This window comes from Centrocercus urophasianus, unplaced genomic scaffold (assembly GCF_019232065.1).
Source record: "Centrocercus urophasianus isolate 14NV4802_14NV808 unplaced genomic scaffold, USGS_Curo_1.0 seq_16, whole genome shotgun sequence".
In the NCBI taxonomy this organism is placed as follows: Eukaryota; Metazoa; Chordata; class Aves; order Galliformes; family Phasianidae; genus Centrocercus; species Centrocercus urophasianus.
In genome coordinates, this window is record NW_024884711.1 from 35,492,898 (window position 1) to 35,516,556 (window position 23,659).

Sequence of the window (23,659 nt, forward strand, 5' to 3'; positions counted from 1 at the left end):
GAAAAAGAAAAAGAAAAAGAAAAAGAAAAAGAAAAAGAAAAAGAAAAAGAAAAAGAAAAAGAAAAAGAAAAAGAAAAAGAAAAAGAAAAAGAAAAAAAACCTAGTTTCTATGCTATCTATTCTATATTAACACTTTAGAGACTGAGGTTCTTTTAAGTAGTCATTATTCATGTCTCTGGGTAAAGAAATCAAGGAACATGTAGATAGACATTGTTTGGACTGGATCAAACCAGGCACAGCAGGTAGGATAAAACATGTAAACCAGGCTCTGCTTTGTTCTCTGCTGTGAAAACTCTCCCAGAGGAGGAGGATTCTTATTTAGGTTGCACTTTGTACATAGTTTTTTAGTATGAGCACTGGCAGATTTCCTTTCTGCTGATGTGCTTTTAAAGATCTTCCAAGGGAAGGACTCAACCATGCATGACTGCTGTAAAAGCAAGGCATTTTGAGACATGAAAAGGAAAAAGATGGGTTGAAGAAAGGGTGGAACAGGACAGCTTGAAATCAGCAGAGCCTGTTTGACTAGAGGCAAGAGCTACAAGCAAATCTGATATAAGCAAGGTTTGTATGAGGAAGGAAGATGGTAAGTATAAAGAATTTGAGGATAATAAAGAAGAAAAAGTAATTTTTTAAATGAAGATATGGGCTAGCTGGGACTCTGTTTTGTAGACTTCATTTGTTTGCTGTGGCACTGACACAACCTTTTGTTTCAGTGAGGTTTATTGCAGAAACTATTGCATTTTTTTTTTTTCCTGAGAGTAGAGGTAAATGACCTCAGGCTTCATTATGAAGTAATGAACATTCTGTCAACATCTTCTAATGAATAAAACTGCTATATCTAAAAATCAAAAAGTTCCTATGATACGTAGTCCTTTGTCTGATAAAGCTAGATAAGGTGTAACTCATATGCAAAGGTAATGGAGAGCCCAACAAGTAGTGGAATGGAGAAAGAAAAGAAAGGAAAATAAATGAATCAATTAGCACCTTATGAATCGTCTTCGTTTCAGCAGACAGAGTATTTTTTTTTCAGAGTGTCTGATACGACGCTTTGTTTTGTTTCTAGGAGAAAAACAAAGTTGATAACACACTGATGTTCATAGTTGCTGATAAGCAGCACTGTACAGAGCCAAGACCATTCCAGTTTCTCAGTGCATGAGCTGCGTGTCTGTCGGTGGGTGGTGAGCAATTGCTTGTGCATTACATTTGATACACATTCATATATACATATATTTCTCATAATCATTGTCCTTTTTTTTTACTGTATGTTAGTAAATAGTTTTATTTCAGGAGTTCTACTTTGTTTATTTTTTTCCTTCTGATTCTTGTCCCTGTCCCACAGGAAGAGGGGGAGTGAGCAAACAACTGTGTGGTGCTGAGCCACCTGCAGGACTAAGTAGAAAAGTAGAGCAATATGAGCCTAAGATTAAAAACATAAGTATACTTCGATGTCATATGCTGTTGCAAATAAAAGATTCCTTCTGTGTTTCTGCAAATAGCACTAAAATTAAATAAGAAACCAGAACCTTGTAGGTAAATGCAACCCTAATAGGGCTTGAAAACTCAGAAGAAACTTTCAAAACTTCAGTCGTTCTCTTTAATATATTAATTACTGAGATTCTGGTACAGTTTTCTCAGGAGATGGTGGAATATTGTCCTCAAACTCAGTGGGGAAATACAGTGACATTTAACTTAAAATTACGATTGAAGTTATTTGTACGATAGGCTTCCTTTCTTGAGTAAAAAATACAACAATTTTGTAAAGAAAACAGTTATTGCAGCTCATATCATTTTAGGCAAATTACATTTTTAATAATTGGCAGATTCTTGTCATTTGTGGGCAATGCATGCTACATAGCAACTATATAGTAAAATATAGAAAATATAGTATATGATGAGTCAGGCGTTGCTCCCATTTGAAATCACAAGCAATGTTCCCATTGATCTGACTCTGAGAGGCAAACATCATTGCATGGAGGCTGAATCAAATAACAGTTCTTATGAACCTCACTTGAATAAAGAAGAAATTATTTCTGAGTACGCAGGAAGCAAGCAGGAGATCAGGTTATCCTGACCCTTATTTGCTCTTTCTGACATTCATTACAGTCATCTTTTTCTTAATGATTTGGCTTGTGCCGTGAGACTGATATGTGTTTCCCTGCATTCACCCTGGCTGTGGCAGGATTGAGGACTCCTTTCTGACCTCTAGAAACGGTGAGTGGCTGAGGACCAGGCAAGAGAAGCTGCTTCTACACATTTTTCAGGACAGTCATTTTCCTCATTGCCCTAAATGTTGCTATTACATAGTACAGCTAAAAAATGAAGGAGATTACAGATCTCCTAAATATGCCCTTTTCTTATATAATGCTTCTTCTGGGCTCATGGGTGGTCTTTGACCTTGACTAAATGATTGTTTAATAATGCATGGAGTTTTAGCCTGACTAACTAGGGAATTATTGCCTTCTCTTTTCAATTCTATGAGAAAAAAAACCCAGTCTGTATTAAAGTTTGTAAAAGATAAGACTACTTAGAGAAAAGTTTGCAGGTTTGGTGTATGATGACACTTCGTATTCTAAAGAGCTAGCAATAAAATTTTCTCTGAGGTTTGTTGAATCCATTCTCTAAACTCCAGTGATATGTGAGACCAAGCCCGGTGGAACAAGCCTTCAGTTCCATACTGGATTTAAGAGTGTGAATAAAGAATTTTTTATTTGGACTAAGCAATCCAAACTACAGAAAATTATTGCAAGCTTTCTTTGAATTATTCCTCACGGATCTTATTTGTATATTCATGTTGCGCATATGGAAGATTTGTTTCTCTTTCATTATTTTGTTAACAGAAAGGCAGATTAGCAATTGTTGATGTTATTTGTATTCTGCTCAACTTGCAGTCTTCTGCCAATTGTACACAGGTGTAGGGGCTCATGGTCAGACTGGGGCTATAGTGGGGCCCGAGAGGTTTGCTCACAGTGAGTAGGAACATCCAGATTTATATTTTTCACTTAGATTTATATTTTTCATTTATATTAACATGCATGGAAGTCACACTCTCACCAAAAGGAAAATTTCCATTCAGACAGACTGAAGAAATTATCAGCTGAAATGGCACAGGTACACACACAAAGTATGACTTTACTGGATTAATGGATCAATTAATGGATCAGGCATTTGACACTATGTGGTATAGTGAGACAAGTTATGGCCTGGGTGGACCCAAGGGTACATGAAGGTTATAAGAGCAGCAGTGAGTCACTGGTAAAGGAAGTTGTTGACTGAGCACTGAGAATAATGCTTTTTAATTCACAATCTAATAACATAAAGCAAGCAGAGGTTTGCATACTGAGCCATCCAGTAGGCTGGCAGGGAAGCAATGCCTCGTGCACATCATGAGATATTTAACAACTGCTTGAGAGAGATAATATTTCATGGGGACTTTTGGAAGCAATTTTTTTTCAGTGTCTGGCCCTGATGGCTGCTCCTGCTCATGATTCTCTCTTGTTTTGGATCTAAAACACTTGTATATAAGTGGAGCTGCTGCTCCAGCCTTATAATTGAAGGAAGGATCCTAAAAATTGCTGCAATAAGCTACATTCTCTGGATGGTACAGAGACAAGCCATGACACAAGTATTCCTCTTAGCCGGCTGTGCACATCACAGATGTGACACGGGTTGTTCCCACTGAGCGTGTGGCACACCAACCCACTCTCTTTGGAGATATCTCCCCATTCATTGCCGAGGAAAAACTGTTGCTCTCGCTCAAAATCACATCTGGCAGCAGTTATTTGACTATAGAATTTTCCTCTGTATAACATGAGGTCTGGGACCAGTCATTGCTCTGTACTAACGCTGATTTTGTGTGAGTCTGTGCGATATTTTTTTTTTCCAGTGGTAAAATTAAAAGGGTGAATGTTTTAAAATTGGTGCTATTTTAATCCCAAACAGTAATAAAAAGGAGCAGTGTTCCTGGTCATAGTCGTTCTAAAATGTAGACTTTTTGTCTAATTTCAGATGAACATAAAAGCTTGAAGTTTTGGAATTTTTCAGGAGCAGTGCAGTCCCTCTGCTTCAGCACTTCTGCCCCCTCTCAGAAGGAGCAGTGCTAACCTACCAGAGTTCCCATACTGTAAAGTAAAGGTCTTTTCATAATGTAATTACTGGACCTTTAAATGCGTGTAGAATGAAAATGCTGGTTATCCAAATATTTTAGAGAAAGATAGACAGAGTCATAAAATTTTGGAAGGGAAACACATTTACCATGATTAGATTTAATAATATGTTCAGCAGTATTCCATAATATTGTATTTCTCCAGTAACATTCCTTATTATAAAAGATAATAGATTGAGAGCCATGTAAAATATCACTGCCCAGTCAACTTAAGAAAATAAGGAATAATTTGAAAAACTCATTGCCTATTCTAAGGTTCTTGACTTATATGGTTCTTGACATCACAGAAGAAAGCCGCCAGTACCAGAGTTTGAACTTGAAAATGTGACACTGTTATTTCATTTGTGGTGTTTATATAGAATAATAGGGGTGTCAAATAACCCAGAGAAACTTCCCTCTCCCCAAATAAAGAGCTTTTCTTTGGGAATAGGTAGGCACAGGCCGTCATCTTGCAAACACTCACACTTGTGTTTAATACAACAACTGTGAAGAGTCCTCATGATTTTATTGGGACCACACACAGAAGAAAAAATAGCATAAATTAAAAAAAACACAGATTCATAACAAAGAATCTAGACTATCTGGACAGATCCCATAAAACTAGATAGTTGACTTCAACTAGCAGACTAAATTTCACAAAGTACGAGGAAAGCTGACATTCCATTCTATAAGATATTTCAAGCTGTCAAAAACTTGGCATTGTTCCAAATGGAGTCAAACTCTCAAAGACTTCAACTTTCTAAGACCAAAAAATCTTTTGAATGTTGGCATTTCTTCTTATTGTTTAAAAAACATCAGCTATAAAAATTAAAAATTACATCACTTTGTTTGAAATAAGATATTGCAACTCTGCAAATTTTCCCCTTTTTCACCAGAGAATTGCATATTAATCTAAATTTCCTACAGTAATTACTCAGACTTGCTGTGTGTACTGTACCAAATAACCATAAACAACCGATAGGAAAGATGGGTGTAAAAGACTAAAGAGAGATTGAAGCTCAAGTTTTCAGTGAGAATGAACACACCATCCAGCGGAACATAAGCAATAGGTGCCCAAAGGCTAGATTTTAGATACAGGCATAAAAGATGGTAGTTAATTATCATAAAACAGAATTTGAATTGTCTTGCTCAGGTTGGGACATCCACTGAATCCAGTATTCTTGGTACTGAAGAGCCTTGGACCCACCTAACACGGCTATAGACTTTGGGGTCTGGCACTCATTGGGATATCTGTGAAAATCATTCCACTGCACAGGAAAGGTAAGTTCAGAAGAACCTGTCTCACTTCCAAAATAACTTGGGTACTTGGAGACTCCATTTCCAAAGGGGCCCTATCTAGGGCCAGCAGCCTGTTTCTTTTAAAATCAAAAGCAAATAACTGTCTGCACATCACTGTCAAAATCTCTTCTAGTTTCACTTCTGCTGTAGAGAACCATTTAAATCTTTGCAGTTGTACTTTGGTCCATGCAACACATCACCAAATATTTCTTATTTTCCTTGATGAATAGGCACACTCAGGCTGTTTTCAACTTCATACATGTTTTCTGGCATTTTGCATCTGCAGGAGAATGGCCTGGTTAGAGAACGCAGCCTTGGAGAGTGTGTCGCATCCAACCTTGTTTCAGCTTCAGGTGCCCTAATTCTCAGGAATATGTTCTGCTTGAAAAGTTAGGAAGTGTTTTTTCTTCAACTTCTTGCTTCATTTAATTTCTTACTTTTCTTTCTTTACCCTAAATTGAAGACTACTTAGTTAACAGATGGTGTGACAGCATCAGTGGACAAGGGAAAGGCAACTGATGTCATCTGCCTGGACTTGAGCAAGGCCTTTGACATGGTCCCCCACCACATCCTTATCTCCAAGTTGGAGAGGTGTGGATTTGATGGGTGGACCACTTGATGGATAAGAAATTGGTTGAAAGGCTGCAGATAGAGGGTGGTCATCAATGGTTCTATGTCCAGGTGGAGGCCGGTAGTGAGCAGCATCCCCCAGGGGTCTGTCTTGGGACCAGTGCTCTTTAACATCATTATCAATGACATCAGTGACAGAATTGAGTGCACCCTCAGCAAGTTTGCTGATGACACCAAGCTGAGTGGTGCAATTGACATGGTGGAAGGAAGGAATGCCATTCAGAGAGGCCATTCAACAGGCTTGAAGGGTGGGCCCGGGTGAACCTGGTGAGGTTCAACACAGCAAAGTGCAAGGTTTTGCAGTTGGGCCAGAGGAATCCCATGCATCTATACAGATGGAAGGAGCGGTCCTTGAGAGCAGCCCTGCAGAGAAGGACCTGGGGGTCCTGATGGATGAAAAGCTTAACCTGAGCCAGCAGTGTGCTCTTGCAGCTCAGAAAGTGAATGGTATCCTGGGCTCCATCAGTAGAGGGGTGGCCAGCAGGGACAGGGAGGTGATTGTCCCCCTCTACTCCGCTCTTGTGAGCTTCCCATCTGGAGTACTGTGTCCAGGTCTGGAGTCCCCAGTAGAAGAAAAACAGAGAACTGTTGGAGAGGGTCCAGAGGAGAGCCACAAAAAAGATCAGGGCCACCTCCCCTACAAAGACAGGCTGAGGGAGCTGGGCTTGTTCAGCCTGGAAAAAAGAAGGCTGTGGAGTGAACTCATTGCAGCCTTTCGATACCTAAAGGGAGCCTACAAACAGGAGGGGAATCAACTCCTTGAAAGGGTAGATAACAGCAGAACAAGGGGAAATGGTTTTAAGTTGAGGGAGGGAAAATTTAGGTTGGATGTCAGGGGGAAGTTCTTTATAGAGAGTGGTGAGGTGCTGGAACAGGCTGCCCAGAGAGGTTGTGGATGCCCCATCACCGGAGGTGTTCAAGTGCAGATTGGATGGGGCTCTGAGCAGCCTGGTCTAGTATTAAATGTGGAGGTTGGTGGCCCTGCATGTGTCAGGGGGGTTGGAGATTCATGATCCTTGAGGTCCCTTCCAACCCTGGCCATTCTGTCATTCTGTGATTCTGTGAACACAAAGTGAAAGATCTGAGGAACTGAGAAGCATTGTCCCCATATACAAGAAAGCAGATGCATAGAAAAGGTTGGTCTCAGATTCAATTATATAAGGAGGGCTATGCACGTGAATGTTTGAAATGAATGTCCTAATCATAATAATTTAAGGATATGATTGCTGCTATCTTTCCCTTTCTTCCCTTTTTTTTTTTTTTTTTTTTTTTTTTTTCCTGTGATAGGCTTCCTTTCCTAGCTTGGCAAAGTCCATGGCTTGTGAATTAAAACTAAACCATAAAATGTCCTCTGAATCTGCACTGTGGAATTTTTCTCTTCTGCATGGTTGCTAATTTACTGGGGATGTGCTTCTGTTCTGCACTAATCTAAAATTTATTCAAAGAAACTGCACAAGTCAAGCATCCATTCTAGGTTTGTGAAGGACAAGAAGTCTGAACATACAATACTAGGTATAACTTCCAGTACTGACAAATCTATAGCCAAAAATGATTGCAGCAAGCAGTGGAATGCATCATCGTATTCCTGCTCCGGTCTTCTGTTACTCTTGTGCTGGCAGTAATGGCTTCCAGGCCTCCTGTGGCCTCCAGGGCCACCAACAGCTGGGAGAGAGCAGTGGGAACTCTGACTCTCAGAATAGAAATTCTCCAAAACAACTTGTGAATCTTGTCCCAGGAGCCCAAAGCTCTCTGGAAATCAGTTATGTTGGCTCCTAAATCTCTCAGAGGCTTTTGAAAATATTCTTAAATCACAAGATGTGAGATTCTGTAAGGATTTGACTGTTAAGTTAACATCTGCTGTACAGTAAAGGCTAAAGCAGATGTGGGAAGTGGGAGGGTAATTGAATAAGGCTGTTTTGAAAGGGTTTGAAAACAAGTGAAGAGGTCTGCAGTTTTCAGTGCCTAATGTTTGTATTCTACTGCTGAGACACCTTCCCAAGTAAACTTGTTTTATCCAATTCCAAAGGTAATCATCTCTTCAAATATGGTCTGCCTAGCATTTGCTTTTGTCAATACTTTTACTGTTTGTTAATCTCTGAGGAAAAAAAAAACAACAAAAAACAAAAAACCCAAAACTTTAATAACTGGAATATCACAGTTGTGGAAAAGCAATTCACAGTAGCTATTTTCTCATGTGGAACAAAAATTCCATAAAAAAACAGATAGGATGGATCTTTTCTTTTACAACTGCTCCTTTAATAAACTGTTTAAACCATGTTTTTTGTCCCCCTCAGGCTTGTTGTTTGTTTGAAGCAGGATGATGGGGCACTTCTACTGTTTGGAAAGTCACTGAAGTTGGTGCTCCAGAACAGAGCTACCCATTCTTCTTCTGAGAGCTAATTGATTTGCCTCAGCTACAGACATGTACTGAGGGTCTCGAAAGTGAAGACTTTGTTTTTCTTTTTGAATGACTGGGGCTGTCTGTATTAGACAAATGTCCAGGTGGTCTCAAATTATTTACAACTGCAGGAACCTCTGTGGTCACAGGATTATCTGCATGGGGAAACACATTTGAAAGTCAATATTTCCCTTCTCGGAAAACAGGACAACCTTTGTTAGTGCATGTTCTCATTTGGAAAACTTTAATAGTAAGCTAAGAGAACCTACATATATAGATCTCACTTTCCAATCTCTTGTGAGTACTGATTTCCTTTAAAAGATCATAAAAATGTAAAAAGTAGAAATAAAAAAGAAAGAAGGTTCTTGGATGTATTCCATACTTTTATTAATTTTCTGTTATGTGCATCTACCCAGTAAGGGGAATTGAATACTATATATTCTGATCAGCCTACTCCTTGAAGGTCAGCTCAAAGGTCAGTTCAAGCGTTGGACTTAATTTGCAAAAGTGTGAGCTGTGTATTTATAAATACACTATAAGGACTTTTCAGCAACACTTACCTCTTCTAATCCTCTGCTGAGGGGAAGCACAACATTTTAAAGAACACTTTCTGCCTAAGAGCATCCATCCTCGAGCAAAGTCGCTCTCATCCAGGTCCCTGTCTTCCTGCCATTCCTGGTTTTTTTTTTTTTTTTTTTTTTTTTTTGATGCTGCCTTCATTTTCACAACAAAATTGGAGTTTTAGCCCATAGCAGTCAGTATAATTGACTTTTTCAGTTTTAGCAATCATTTCTTTCTGGAGTGTCTTCGGGGTTATTCTTAGGTCTACCTTTTAGGCTACTGGCAGCTGTTCAGCCTGGCAGACAGATGAATGTTTTAAGAGGAAATCTGACAGTCTGAATATATCTCCTACAGCACTGGTGCCAAGAGAGTCACTACTTTAAATGCCTATAGAAATGTGTATATACACATTTATAAAATATGGTAGCCAGGTTATAGACTTGCTTTAGTTTTTAATTTTGCAGTTTGTTTTTTTTTGAATCACAGAGTAATATAATTTAGGAATGGAAAAATTGTATTAGGTCATTTAATCTATCTCACTGCCAAAGTGGGATTGTTCCCTGCAGTATATTTTCCAAAGTTTTATCCAGTACTTTTCCATTCTTAGGTCTGGGATTACACTTCAGTTTTAAATTGTTAGCTTAAATTTTGACATGTTAAGGATTTTTCTTTGGAACTGACTGAATTCTGTTTCTACCATGTGGTGATGACAACAATGATTTTTTCAGTTGTATGAGAAGCTAACTGAAGCTATTAAGCTATGGATTTATTAGGGAAGATTTCTTCTCTCATCTAACCATGAGAGAGATTGTATATTTATCCTTCAATGGGTAGAGTTGGGGGCTATATTTTTGAATTGCTAACAGCATATGTGTTGTTTGTTTGCTATTTTATTCTCTCTAGCATGAGTTTCTTCTCTTCCTCTGGCTATGAGTAACACATGAAGTGAATGTTTCCTTGGGTCTCTCTTTCACTGATTAATGTTTCTTAGTCACTCACCTCCTAAACAGCACTTCAGTAATATCAGTCAATAATATATGATGAACAGGCAAAGGTTTTCTATTTCAACTTACAGCAAATATTAAGCTTTTAAAAAATATTTATTTATTTATTTATTTATTTATTTATTTACAACAATAAGGGTGAAACAGTTTCAAGGGAGGTCCCAGGCTAGTAACAATAAAGTTCATTTTTAGAAATTACTAAAACAGAGATAATTGCTACAAGTCAGATCCAAGCGTGGCACCCTTAGAAGCAAACTCAGGCTGTATTGCTGCTGTGCTGCCTGTGCTTTGTGCACCAAATTCAGTGGTATTTATCCCTGCTGCTGCTCGTGGTTCTGGACCAGAGTGGAGCTAGGTTCAGGAGACTGAACACTGCAATGCATCACTGTATACATTGCAATCAGGACTGGTGTTTCTTGGAGCCAGCAGATGTAACAAACTCTGTCCTAAGACAAACAGATGATCTGATGTACATGCATGCTCCCTCCAATTTCATCATGCAGCATCTAGGAGCTCATGCACAGATCTGCTGAATCATGTAAATTTAGATCAAAATAAGATGTAATTTTGCTGGTTAGCAGTTCTTTATCCTTTCTGACAGATTTTTTGAATTTATCTTTCCTGCACACTGATTTCCAGCACAAATAATTATTAAAAATCTTAATATATCAGACTTATAGCAACCAGGCTCCCTGCTAATGAGATGTTAACCCTCACTGCTTTTAAAATCTGGTGGTTTCTGAACAGAGAGGCTCTATGGGATTTAATTAGAGTGATTTAACCTTTTCCCACTGAAATGGTGGCCCTACATGCTTTTCATTTTCAGCTTGCTCATTGCGCCTCCCTCTCAAACAAACCTGACTGGTGTTTGAAATGTTTGAAAAATGCTGTGAGGATGTAAGGGACTAGGAAGCAGAGCACTGTCATTAGTACACCGAACTGCTAGTCAGGAGACCCAGGTTCCCTCCCAGCTGTATTGCTGATTTCCTGTAGCTGTGTGCAAAGATGTTGTCATGCCAATAAAGTCTGACTGAACTGTGCGTGACCTGGCCATGTCAGCTACAGCCAGCCAAAATATTCACTACTGCTTGCTAAAGTTTTAGCCACCTCAGTTTGCAGATTAGTTTGAAACGTCGTCCCAGTTTCCTATTTGACTGTTTCTGATAATATTTTTCCTAATGATTTATAGAACCAGAATTGGCAATAGTGATGAGTTTCTATTTCCCTCTATTTCTTGATCTGTGAAATGAGAGTGATGAATGTTTTTTTTGTCTTAACAGGATTAAAAAGTAGTTTGTCTTCATTCTTTAGTGCATTTGAAACAAAAAATGCTGGGAAAGTGCAAAGCTGGCTGTAAAATGCTGTTTCTCCTATCTCCCTTGCATCCTGTACATTCATGAAGATGTAGGACACTGTGGCTCTGCTTGTTTATATCTTGTTACATATCCTGGCTTAGGTTCGAAAAATGACTTGTAAATAGGGTTAACATTCACCCACTGAAATTTCTTTGGCAGGTGATAACATATGAGATCATTTTACACAGCTCTAATCACCATTAAATCCTTCACCAATACCAGTCTAGTGAGTCAAGACAGTGCCTATTTGACCCAGTGCAAAGGAAATCACTAGTAAACCTACTGGCCATCTCAGATATCATTCCCCTCCTCGAATCAGAAAACATCAATTTTAATTTCTCTCTCTCTCTCTCTCTTTTTTTTTTTTTTTTTCTTGAACCCATAACATATAATAACACCAGAAGAGATTCATCGTTCCTCCTCATATTTTCTAGGGTAAAAGCTAGGGAGCCTGAAGGGTTTATGTCAGCCCCAACATGACTTGACTGAACTGTCTTAATCTGTGGACCAATTTGCTCTACAGCCCCCTAAGGAAGGAACTTGTTGATTTTGGCAGTGTTTACTTTTGCTACAAACAAATACGTCCTTTTCCAGACCGGCTGGCTCTTAAAAATCACTTGAGAGCTCAGGAAAAAAAAATCTGCCCCAGGCTGCACTGGTATTCTCTTTCCTGTGTTCTAGGGAAAGCTTTTGTGTTCTCCACAGCTGCTTGAGGATAATCCGCTGTGTCAAGATTATGCACAGAGTCAATAGAAATGCCTGTAAAATTCTCTGAATTTAGTTTCCTTCACTATGGGGAGAGGAAAGGGGGGAAAGAATTGGTCACAGAAAAAAAAAAAAAGGATAAATGAAGATTCTTGACTAATTTAACTGCGTTCTCAACTACAAGGTGAAGAAATAAAAGAAATGGTTTGAACCTGCTTGCCTTTCACTTTCAGGAACTATGTGTTACATTCCTATTTTTCTCAATTTGTATAGATCTCACACCAGTAAGTTTTACTATAAGTATTTGCTTTTAGATATTATTTATCAGAGTATAATATATACATATATTATATCAGAAATGAAATCTGTTTCCAACCCAAACACAGCAACCTCAAATTTTTAATTATTCACACACATATCTCACAAAGTGATGAGAGCCATGTAATATATTGCAGAGACGTATAATTCACCTCTGACTGCTTGAATTGCACTTTCTCACTAGTTTGTCATCACCAGAACCATTACTTAGCAGTCAGATTTCTAGCTGTTTCTAACAGACACTATCGTTAAAAAATATTCCTCACTTTCTAAGAAAAAACTGTTCCATCTTGTACTGCCTTGTGGTTCAGGCATTCTTCTAGCACGTATGTGCTCTAATCATTTACTGTAAAGAAATTGACCCTCACCTCTTACATGGAGATAGAAATCACTAAACTTCAAAATAATTTTGAAATAGTTTTTGTTTTTTTTTTCTGCTTCCACTAGAAATTAAAAAAGAAAAAAGTAACCACACACTTTTCTTTCAAAAGAAAAAACATAAGGTTTTGAAGAGGATCATAGGCTTTGCATCTCATGAGGACAGAAACTGGCTGTCTTGTGCTTCTGTTTGGGGTACGCTGGCACTTAATCTGCAATTTCTGTACAAACTAGGAAAGCTAACACTTTTGGGACTCTAACTCCGTCAGTGAATGTAGTCCAAAGTCATTACATCAAAACTATCAAGCCATGTTTATAGGTTACCAGCATTTATTAGCTGAAGCTTTATTACCTCTTCACTGTTAATATAGTTAGACTCAGTGAACCTAAGTACCCAGTTTTACATTTTTTAATGTACAGCCTTTTCCTATGTTTTTTTTTCCTAATAATATCTCTTATCGATGAACCTGATGCAGATGGGAGCAGATGTTAGTGTGGAGAAAACAAGACTGATAAACCCACCAAAATTAAGATAGGACACATATGAATGTTGTGTATAAAACCTCAGAAAGGTGAAAACTAAGAAGGATTGTTAGGTCTTCCCCCTTTTCCACCATACTGTGAAGAGAAGTGTTTTGTGGGAATGATGGATATCATGAATTTGCTTGCACCTGGATGTTGACCATATCTTCTCTAGTGAGTCCTGTCTATACATTTCATGCTGCAGAAAGCAAACTTGCACCTTAGATGCTCCAGTGCCCAGCCCAGTGTACAGTGCATATCCTTTGCAGGTAACATGCTAGGCTGAAAGATGACTCTCCTTTCCCACAGGACATCTTCCAGGTTATGTGGAAGGTAGATTGAATTGTGTGTGGACAGCTGAACTGAGTAATGTTTTAAACCACCCAACGCTGCACACCAGTTAGCAGTAGCTAGCACTGAAAGAGAACTAATACTGATTTTCCTTCCTGCAGCTTTACTCTCTGATGTATTTATAGACTGGTTTCAGCTGGAGTGGAGATGATTTTTCTTTCATAATGTCTGGTATGATGCTGTTTTAGCTTTATGAAAAAAAACAAAAAGCGATGTTGGTAACATACCAATGTTTTAATTGTTGATGACCAGTGATGTATGGAGCAAAGGATATTTCAGTTTCTCAGCATCCATACTGGCCTGCCAATGAGAGGGGCTGAGGTGAAGTAAGGAGTTGGAAAGGGACAGAGCCAGGACAGCTGATCTGAACTAGCCAAAGAGATATTCCATACCATACAACATCATGTGAATAAAACTTGAAAAAGAGTGGGGAGTGGGGCAGATGTGCAGCTACTGATTGAGACTGGCCTGAGCATCACTTAGATTGTGTATATATATATTCATTCCTCCTTTCTGTTTTGGTAGTTTTTATCTCAGTCAACAAGTTCTGTTTTTTTATTTGATTTTTTGTAGTTTTCTTTCCAATCTTCTCCTCCATCCATTGGAAAAGGACGGGAATAAACAAGTGTGTGGTGCTGAGCTACCTGCTGACTTAAACCACAGCATAGCCATATTTTCTCTCAGCAGTGATTTCTCTTGATTTAATTGTATTTTTAAGTTTGAAGTTTCTTGCTACTATTCTTTCACTTGTTTTGTAATGACAGTAGAAGTAACACATTTGGACAGTAGCTGTGTGTTTGCTTGTATACTTGTTTGTTGTAAGTTCTTTTTCTTCAAAGACTTGAAACATATTTAGATAAAAGAAAATAGGGAGATATCAACCAAGTAAAGTGTGAAAGGGTGAATAGGAAACTCTGGCTCAAAATCTGCTGCTTCATGATCTGCAGTGGCAAAATTTCCCTCTTATTCAACAGAATACTTGCTGTAAAAGGAAGGTAACTAATGGATTACTGCTATATGTCCAGATCAGTGACTTACGCTGTTGGCTGACAGCATGGTCTGAATCTAGAAGGAATGGCCAAATCTAAAAAAGTCAGAGATGTAATAGATAGAAATAATGCAAGGAAGAATGTCACCTTCACTCACTCAAAAGATGTTAAAATTTTGAATTTCATACTGGATTGTATCATATATCATACACAATTTGGATGGCTTTCCACTGCCTCTCCATGTCTGACAGCCATCATGCTGGAGCATGTACAGTTTTGCTCATTTATGGAACTTCATCAGCTGCTCAGGTTTTTGATTTTCTTTTGCCTGCCTAATCCATTGCTAGTATCTCCTGCTTGTTGTTAAAGTATTCTCAAAAAAAAACACCTTGTAAAGGTCTGGTCTTTGTTTAGGTCATTCAGGAAAACTGTGTCAAAACTCAGTGGAACCCCTTGCAGTCAGTATTAGGAGGATCTTCTGGATGTTCTTCAAGTTGCTATGGCTGATCACTTGTGCATGAGTGCATATGGATCCTCAAGAACTTCAAAATCTGCAGTCCTGTTCGTGTTCATCCTCTGTCTGGCCTGAGATCCCATTTCTCCAAGTGCTCTGTAATGAATGCTTAGATAGGATTATAGGAAGGATGACGTACATAGTGTGATCCTTCCTTTTTCTCATTCCTCTGGATGGTCTGTCAGGATTTCTGGAGTACTCTTTTCTTTCTGCATATGCTTTCCCTTCCAGAAGCACACAATTACAAAAGCATTTATGTTTCAAATCAATATGGTTCTGCTTTGTACAGTGCCATGAAGAACTTGGGCAATCTGATGTAGCCATCTGGCTGTGGTTCTGGCCAGTGCTGAGCAGCCACACCTCGCTAGGGAGGAATAGCGGGTTAGGTGCCGAGTGATGCTACTTGTGCTTAGACACATGATATTGTGTGGTGCCATTTGTACCAAATAATAACATTACTGCCCTCATCTTATTATTTCTGGGATAAGTTAACTTTTTCCAAATTAGAGCTATTCTGAAAGCAGTTTCATACAAAATGAGTCCAGTCAGTAAAGATTTATTTAAGCTGTTTTTATTCATTTTGACTGAGGTAAGTCATGGCATGATCAGAGAGTCATTTCAGCCAGCAGTTCTGTAGCGCTGACAAGCAGAGTTAGGGTGAGGTTGGACATGGCAACTCCTGGGTCAGTGCATTGTGAACTGGAGAATGGCAGACCTGCTTAACCACACTTTTCCCAGACCTTCTACTACTGTCAGTCTGCTGTGTTTTCTCCTTTCTCTGACTTCTCTCTGTCAGCTGAGACCATAATCTTTTATAAATTAAAAGGTTTAATCACATTACTTTTTTTTTTCTTCTTCATATTCTTCACTTTTTTTCCCTCTGTTTACTGCACTCCCAGAATGTTGCTATCCTGTCTGTTTTAACCTGTCCTCCAAACGCTGCTCTCCTTTCATATTTGCAGGATTAATGCTATTTGGCATATGCTAAACATTGGGCTGATTCACCACCACCACTCACCACAAACAAACAGGTATTACCACACACCAGCCAGCTCTAATCAGCGCCAGCTTCATATAACCACAATTAAATTGCCCAGCAATCCCCAGGAGGAATCACAGGTCATTAGGATTATTTTGAAATTGAGTGGTTTTATATATTTCCATAATGAGGTGCAGCTATTTGTCAGTGTGGCTGCAGATCTTTCCAGCTGCAGCCCGACATGCTGTTCCAACTACAGCTCAGCTGCTCTCAGTCATTGAAGTCTCCATGCTTCTAAATCTTCTGCTTCCATAGCTGGGTATACTGTCCCTCTGGCTCTGCCCGCATGTCTGCGCTCTAAGCTGGTTCTGTAAATAGCACTGCTACTTTTAAACGTGGTTAGCCTGAGCATGACCATTTAGGCAGGTTAGGAAATGGCTGTGCAGGGAGGTTTGGCAGTAACTTTGTCTGGTGGCGGAGTGCAGCTCCATCAGCACACCGCTGGGCACCACCCACTTATCAGTTAACCACCCTGGTGGCTACAAGGCCCGTGACTACATGTGGCGAGGGCTTGAGGCGTAGCTGTACCTGTGGGAGGATGGGAAAACATCTACAACTGCATGTGTCTGCTTTCTCAAACTAGTTGTAGACTGCTTACTGTAAGGGCTAGCCCTTACACTTTGGCAGCTATCAGAGAGGGTTTCTTTTCAGATGGCTATTAGCAGCTGACCAGAGAATATTTTTCAAGTCTGGTATTAGATAATTCTATCAAAGAGTAATAGAGAGGAAAAATGTGCCACTTGAATATACCCAAAAAGTTGACAAATGAAGTTTAAACTAATTTTTGAATGTGCGCAGTTGAAGGCACAGACCATTAGCACTGTCCATGCACAGCCTGTCAAAGCTTGTTTTCACCTCTATATTGTTTTTGCCTTTCCTGCAGGAAAAAATGCCTTCAAGACCCAGCATGCCTAAAATTTTCCACTGATTAGTAGTCTAGAATTTTAAATAATCACTTGTGTTTTAATAAGTTTGGAATTGGTTTTCTAGAGTTGATGACATAAAATAGCCATGAGATGTTTATTAAATAAGTAAAGCTTGATTTGAAACAGGAAAAGGTTATATCAGAGTTGTTTCCCAAATTATTAAACTGTCTACCATGAAATAAGATTTTTTCCTAATATTTACATATGAAGTTTTCCACGATACTTTTAATTCTCTATCAGAAACCAGCTCAAATTATTGAGCAAATGCAAACACACATCACTAATAATAAGATATCTGTTTTATAAAGAAATAGTTTTTCATTTAATCAAATGAAAAACTTAAAGTGTTTACCAATAAAGGACCTGTATCAGCCCAAAGAAATGGATTGATTGGGGCCACAAAAATGTTGGAAGAATGTTTGTGAACACAAGGCCTGTATTTTTAGGTTTGTGTTTAAAATCCATCATTGATTTAAATTGAGAAAGGGACTGGGACTGATCTAAGGACTGAACACAGATTTCTGAGAAACATTTTTAAAGTGCTTCAAAAGAGTTCAAAGAAATGGAGAAAGGTTCTTCTCTTCTGAAATCTTGGTACACAGCCTGTAGTGAGAGATGCAGGCATCTACATCTCAGCTCTTTCAAAAAGGCCCGAGTGATAGTGCTAGGGCTCTGCAACAAATGGGCAGAACCCATGCCAAAAACAGCTATGAACAGACACACTTAATTAAGTAACAAATAAACAGTAATGAGTGAAGTGTTTTACATACCAGTTCTTCCTCTCACCAAACTTTAGGACTTCTGCTGAGAGCAACGTAGCCATGTACTCTGTGATGAGAAAGTACACTGTTACGCGTCTAGGAAGCTTCTCCTACAACATCTGTAATTTTTCTGTTATAAAACACAACTGAGATCCTTTTTTCTTCTTTTTAATAACAGACTAAAGGAGGGTGGGAGTCACTGTGCTATTAGTCCTAAAGTTAAACTGCAAGAAGCTCACGACCTCTGCATATCTCAGCTCACTGAAAGTAAGTAAATGGAAACCCCCTTCTCCCAGGGAATCAGGCCAGATGGTGGCAATAGTGGTGTAGTGATTATAGTGATTAATGGTTGACTACAGTCATTGGGAAAGGGAGTATTGATTCTTTATGCAGAGACAAATGATCTTCAGAGGGGGAAATGTGCTGTTTAGTCCCTGCATTGGATAATATTCTGTATTTTATCCCATGACACATACACAAAGAGCCTTCAGAAAAGACCAGGAGTTTTGATTCCCTGTTGCAAGCTGAGTGTTGTAACCACAGGTTCAGGGTCATCTTATGTTTCTTAATTACCTTCCTTTTCTAGGAGTCCTTTAAGACTTTTATGGAAAACAGAAAATCTTCAGTGAGAGGGCTTTGGGCATGCTCTTCTTTGGTTGTATACCTTAAAGAAAGGATAGATATAAAGAAGATATGTGGAAATGAGTATCCTCAGGTGAACTGAAGCTGATTTTTGGTGACAACTGTTCTTACCCTCAAAGCAGTGAATAGGGGAGGTGTGTGATGCTCTTACTGTGGTCATATTTTAATAAAGAGAAGGATGTTTGCTCTAATATTGTTTTCAGAATGTACTCCAGTGTCTTCAAGCCATAAGTAGAATTTCCAGTTTGTGGACTTAAAGCTTTGTCAGGACTCTGACATTGGCTTCTTTGGCTGTGGGGGCTTAGGCAATTGTACGCGCATAGAGATTCAGAGCTCAAGGCATCTGGGAAATTTTTAAGCTGAAATGCTGCATGTCTTCAGATTTAAGTATAGCAAATCTCTAGCAGTTGTTTCAGTTAGATGTAGCATCTTGGATTTCATGGAAGTGCTGCTCTAATATCATGTTTGGATCTCATCCATAAGTATGTTGAATCTCAAGCATATATGGTCAGCAGGAGGCAGTACACAAGAAAGATGAAAGAAGAAAAAAAAGTGAGCAAATTAGTCATAGAGAAGGGGAAGGTGGCTGGAGATAATGCTAAACTACATGGCCTTGAAGTTGTACACTGATGAACACATGACGCTTTTTCTGTATTTTCAGTGAGTAAAAGCTACACAGACACATAAATAAGGCACTAAGCTTTGGTTCTTCTGCTCTTCTCAGCCAGACTTTCTATCCTGAGTGTAATATTGTGATAGTCGTTTGTTTTGCAGCTGATTTGTGTTTGGATATTTGGCTGTGAAGATTTGTAAACCTGTTTGCAAAAGCTTGTATGTACATTGCCTGTGTGCACAGAAGACTGAGCAGAAGATTATCAGTAGATAAATCCAGATAGCAAACAGAGCTTAACCAAAACAAGCCACAGCTTACGTGTTGCAGGCATTCATTTTGGCTCCATCTTTTATACAGAATATGAAGAGATTATCTGCTCATACCAACATGTTTGCTCTGTACAAAAATCCTAGAGAGTCCCATCACTCAGCAACAATCAAAACACCAATGCGCTATTAACAGTATCTCAGCTGAAACCAGGACACTGGAGTAATGTGTTTTGTTGAAAATCACCGTGTGCACTTTTGAAGAATTAAATGAGACTGAGTATCACAGTGACAGAAAAGTTTGGAAATAAATAATAATAAAAAGAAAATAAGAATGAAGCTTATTTTCGTGATCTTTTTAAAGTTTTATTCATGAGATCTGAATGCTAAGAGCAGTCAATACTGCAGCTGAACAAGGCTTCTAAGTGACCATTTTTGTCACCTTTTAGTCCCTGAGAGAGACCTATTTTTATGGTGAATATGTGTATGTGAGGAAGCTTTCACAATGCTGCTGTAGGAGCCTCACCTGATGTCAATTTAAAGAGACAGGTGATTTCTTCAAGTTGCAAACTAATGTGCCGTTATTCCCCAAGGTATAAATTAATACAAAATATGTGTCTAATAATATAAGGTATAGCTACAGAGAGCTCAGCCTAGCAGCAGAGCTGTAGTGTTGAGTTCTTCTGTAATCAAAATATTCAGGTACCTCGAGGGAATGTCTCAAGCTGGCTGATTACCCATTAAAATCTCAAACCTTTGATATAAGCCTATAGAATAGGTCACCTCACATGAAGAAAGAGTGCTGTTTTCCAATTTCCATTTTATCTATGGGTTTAGTTTGCCATGGGGTGGGAAGGGGAGGCCCCATGGTGCCATATTCATGCACAGAAAGTTCACTGTCTTTCACTAGCAATGAGTAAATGTGGAAGAGTCTTTTCTGAATTATTTTTATTTACTCAGAATTATTTTCATATCTTTACTGTCCTGCTTGTGATTCTCTTTATTCTGTGTACTGTTCACCCTTATAGCATGATTTCTCATACTATTTGTACTTAAGTTCACTAGGACACTACCAAACCCTATCTAGCTACCTCTGGAAGATATATTTTCTTGAGATTGCTATCCCATGGTTGGCTAACAGGTTAAAAGTCATTAAACAGATGTCCATATGCAGACAGTGCAATTATAGAAGTCTTTTTCCTCAGATCGCAGAGTAAAATCACCTTAAATGAAGATAATGCAAGAGATTAAAGGCCTGTTTGTTAAGGATAGATTTGTCTCTTAAATGGATTTTCCTGTTAGTGACTAAGTAACCTTAGAAGAGCGACAACCCCTTGTATGCAATATTACCTGTAAGGTTTTTAGTAAAGAAGGATAAACCCTTCATGGCTTTCAACAGAGACTGTGTTTTTGTAAAAGATCAAATCCGCTCTGAGTTACCAAGGAAAGGCTGAAATTCTTGAATGAAGTTCTATGGGCCATGTTACAATGTTATACTTCAGGTCAGAAGGAATGAGCACTTCTGAGCGTAGATCTATGAAAGTGATTTCATTAAACAATATTGGGCAAGTCAATCCAACTTTTTTTTTTTTTCAGTACGGTTTTTTTTTTTTTTTTTTTTTTTTTAAATTTTATTCACTTTCAAGCTTAAGAACACACACATTTAGTTAGATTTTAGCTGCAACCCAGTACCTACTTAATCCCAATATCAGTTAGTATGTGTTCATTCATAGCCACAAAATCTGGAAACTAAAGTTGTTCTTGCTTGAAGTCAGAGACATGCTACTTTTGAAAAGCAGGAATGTTTAGGTACTCTATTAATATTGTACACAATGAATGAAAGAACATACAAACTCTTTCCTAGTAATAAGATAATGTCCATTATGGAAGACAGGAAATCATTCCCATCAGTAAACACCAACATGACATCTTCTGTCCTTATGAAAATCTATCCCGATAGATCTAAGCCTGGTGAAACAGCAGAGGTTCTCAATTTTGAATCATAATTTTAAAACAATTATAGGTTGTTATGTCTTGACAAAATATACCTATCATTTTACCTCAAAGGAAGGATGGCTTTAATCTTATGAAACAGTCAAGAACAGTGCCTTTCTTGGAAATTGAATTTATTTTATCTAACATTAGTTCTACCAAACATGTATTATTTCTGAGAGTACATTGCACCTATACACATTCATTAGGCTTGATTGCCTAACTTCTAACTAGTTAGAAGTTCCAACTAGTTGATCAAGTACAGAAACAAGAAAAGACCTTCCTTTCTATAGGGAGAGCATATATCAGATCCATCAGGGGCATTGCTTACACCTTATAGTATTCCCTCATACAAGAAGATGACACAAAGATTAGATTTCCTGCTTTGTGTTTATAATAATAGGTAAAAGGGCCAATGCTGAATGGCACATAACTGGAAAAGAGTAATACTTCCTTAATTAGAAGCAAAAATGAAAATAAAAGTTTCTAACAGGAAAGAACTGATTATCTAGCTCAATGAGAAATATTTATTTTCAGGCACTTGAAGGAAAAACGAAAGCCAGAATTCCAAGAGAGGAAGAAATGCTCTTGTTTTACCCAGTGATCCAAGATTCAGTCAGTGCTAGGATGGAGAATTCAGTGAGCGCTATTAAATCACTGAGAGGCTTGGGTTGGAAGGGTCCTTAAAGTTCATCTAGTTCAAACCCCCTGTCATGGGCAGGGCTGTTACCCACTAGATCAGACCAGGAACATATCCAGCCATGCCTTGAACACCTCCAGGGATGGGGCACCCCCAGCTTCTCTGGGCAGCTTGTGTCAGTACCTCACCACTCTCTGAGCAAAGAATTTCCTCCTAGCATATAACATAAATCTCCCCTGTTTTAATTGGTTGCAATGAGGTCTCCCCAGAACCTTCTCTTCTTTAGGCTAAGTAAACTCAAATCCCTCAACTTTTCTGCATAGGAGAGTTTCTCCAGTCTCCTGAGCACTGAATCATAGAATCATGAAGGTTGGAAAAGACGTCCAAGATCATCCAGTCTAACTCTCCACCTACCATCAAGATTTCCCCACCAAACCATGTCCCTTAGTACAACACCCTGGAGATATTAGGGAGGGCTCCTCTAAGAAGGCAACGTGGCCAATAGCTAAGCTGAAATGCCTCTACACCAGTGCACACAGCATGGGAAATAAACAAGAGGACCTAGAAACCGTGGCACAATTAGGAAAATACAATATAATTGCTACCACGGATACATGGTGGGATGAATCCCATGATTGGAATATCCTGATTGAGAACTACAGGCTTTTCAGAAGGGATAGACAGGGCAGGAGGAGTGGGGGAGTTACCATTTATGTTACTAAGTGGATAGATTGCAAAGAGCTGTGCCTGAAGAACAGCCTCAATCGGGTTGAGAGCTTGTGGTTTAAAATCAAGGATTGGTCCAGTAAAGGGCATCTAGTGGTTGGGGTCTGCTATAGGCCACCTGATCAGGGAGAGCCTGTTGAAGAGGTCTTCTTGCTTCAGCTGCAGGAAGTGTCATGCTTGTGGACTCTTGTCCTGATGCGGGATTTCAAACAGCTGGATATCTGCTGGGATAGCGGCATGGCAGGTGGCAGACAATCCAGGAGATTCCTGGAGTCTGTTGAGGACAACTTCCTGATCCAGGTAATAGATGGACCAACCCAAAGTGCTCACCAGTGCAGAGGAGAGCATTAGAGAGGTTAAGCTTGGAGGCAGCCTGGGCTGTAGTGACCATGCTTTGGTGGAGTTTGTAATCTTGAAGAAGTGCGGGCCTAGCAAAAAGCAGAGCTCAGACCCTGTGTTTTAGGAGGGCAAAGAAAGGTAGAAACATGTGGAAAGAATATCACCCGGAAAACTTTAAGTGTTTGGAGACCACAAATTTCCCAGATGCATACAAAACCTCAAGTTGTATTCATAAACTGTTGTAAGCATGTCCTGAGGGTCAGGAAGTCATCAAACCAAGGTTTTATTCAAGTGGTTTTGAGGTTTCAGGTGAATGTTGCACTGCTCTGGTAGCATCCAGAGGGATGTAGTGTGGGTAAACTGAGTGGGATTTATTTGCTCTAAGTACATTAGTCTGTTCCTGAACAGAAGAATGATTATAGGGTAACTTTACAGTAGGGACAAATGCTTCGCTATCTTATAAATGTATACATCAGTGGAATATTTGTTGCTGTTGAGGCATAGTGGAGTAATAAGAGAAGAAGAAAAAATATCATAGTATTGGGTTTTA

At 38.9% G+C, this 23,659-nt stretch overlaps 1 long non-coding RNA gene across 1 annotated transcript in view; it reads left to right on the forward strand.

The window, feature by feature from the left end:
• Window positions 1-23,659, forward strand: part of LOC122159706 — a 45,116-nt gene that overhangs the window by 7,486 nt on the left and 13,971 nt on the right. Inside the window, exon 2 of the long non-coding RNA XR_006168593.1 lies at window positions 5,295-5,422. This is a non-coding gene — a long non-coding RNA (uncharacterized LOC122159706). The remainder of the gene's footprint in view (window positions 1-5,294; window positions 5,423-23,659) is intronic.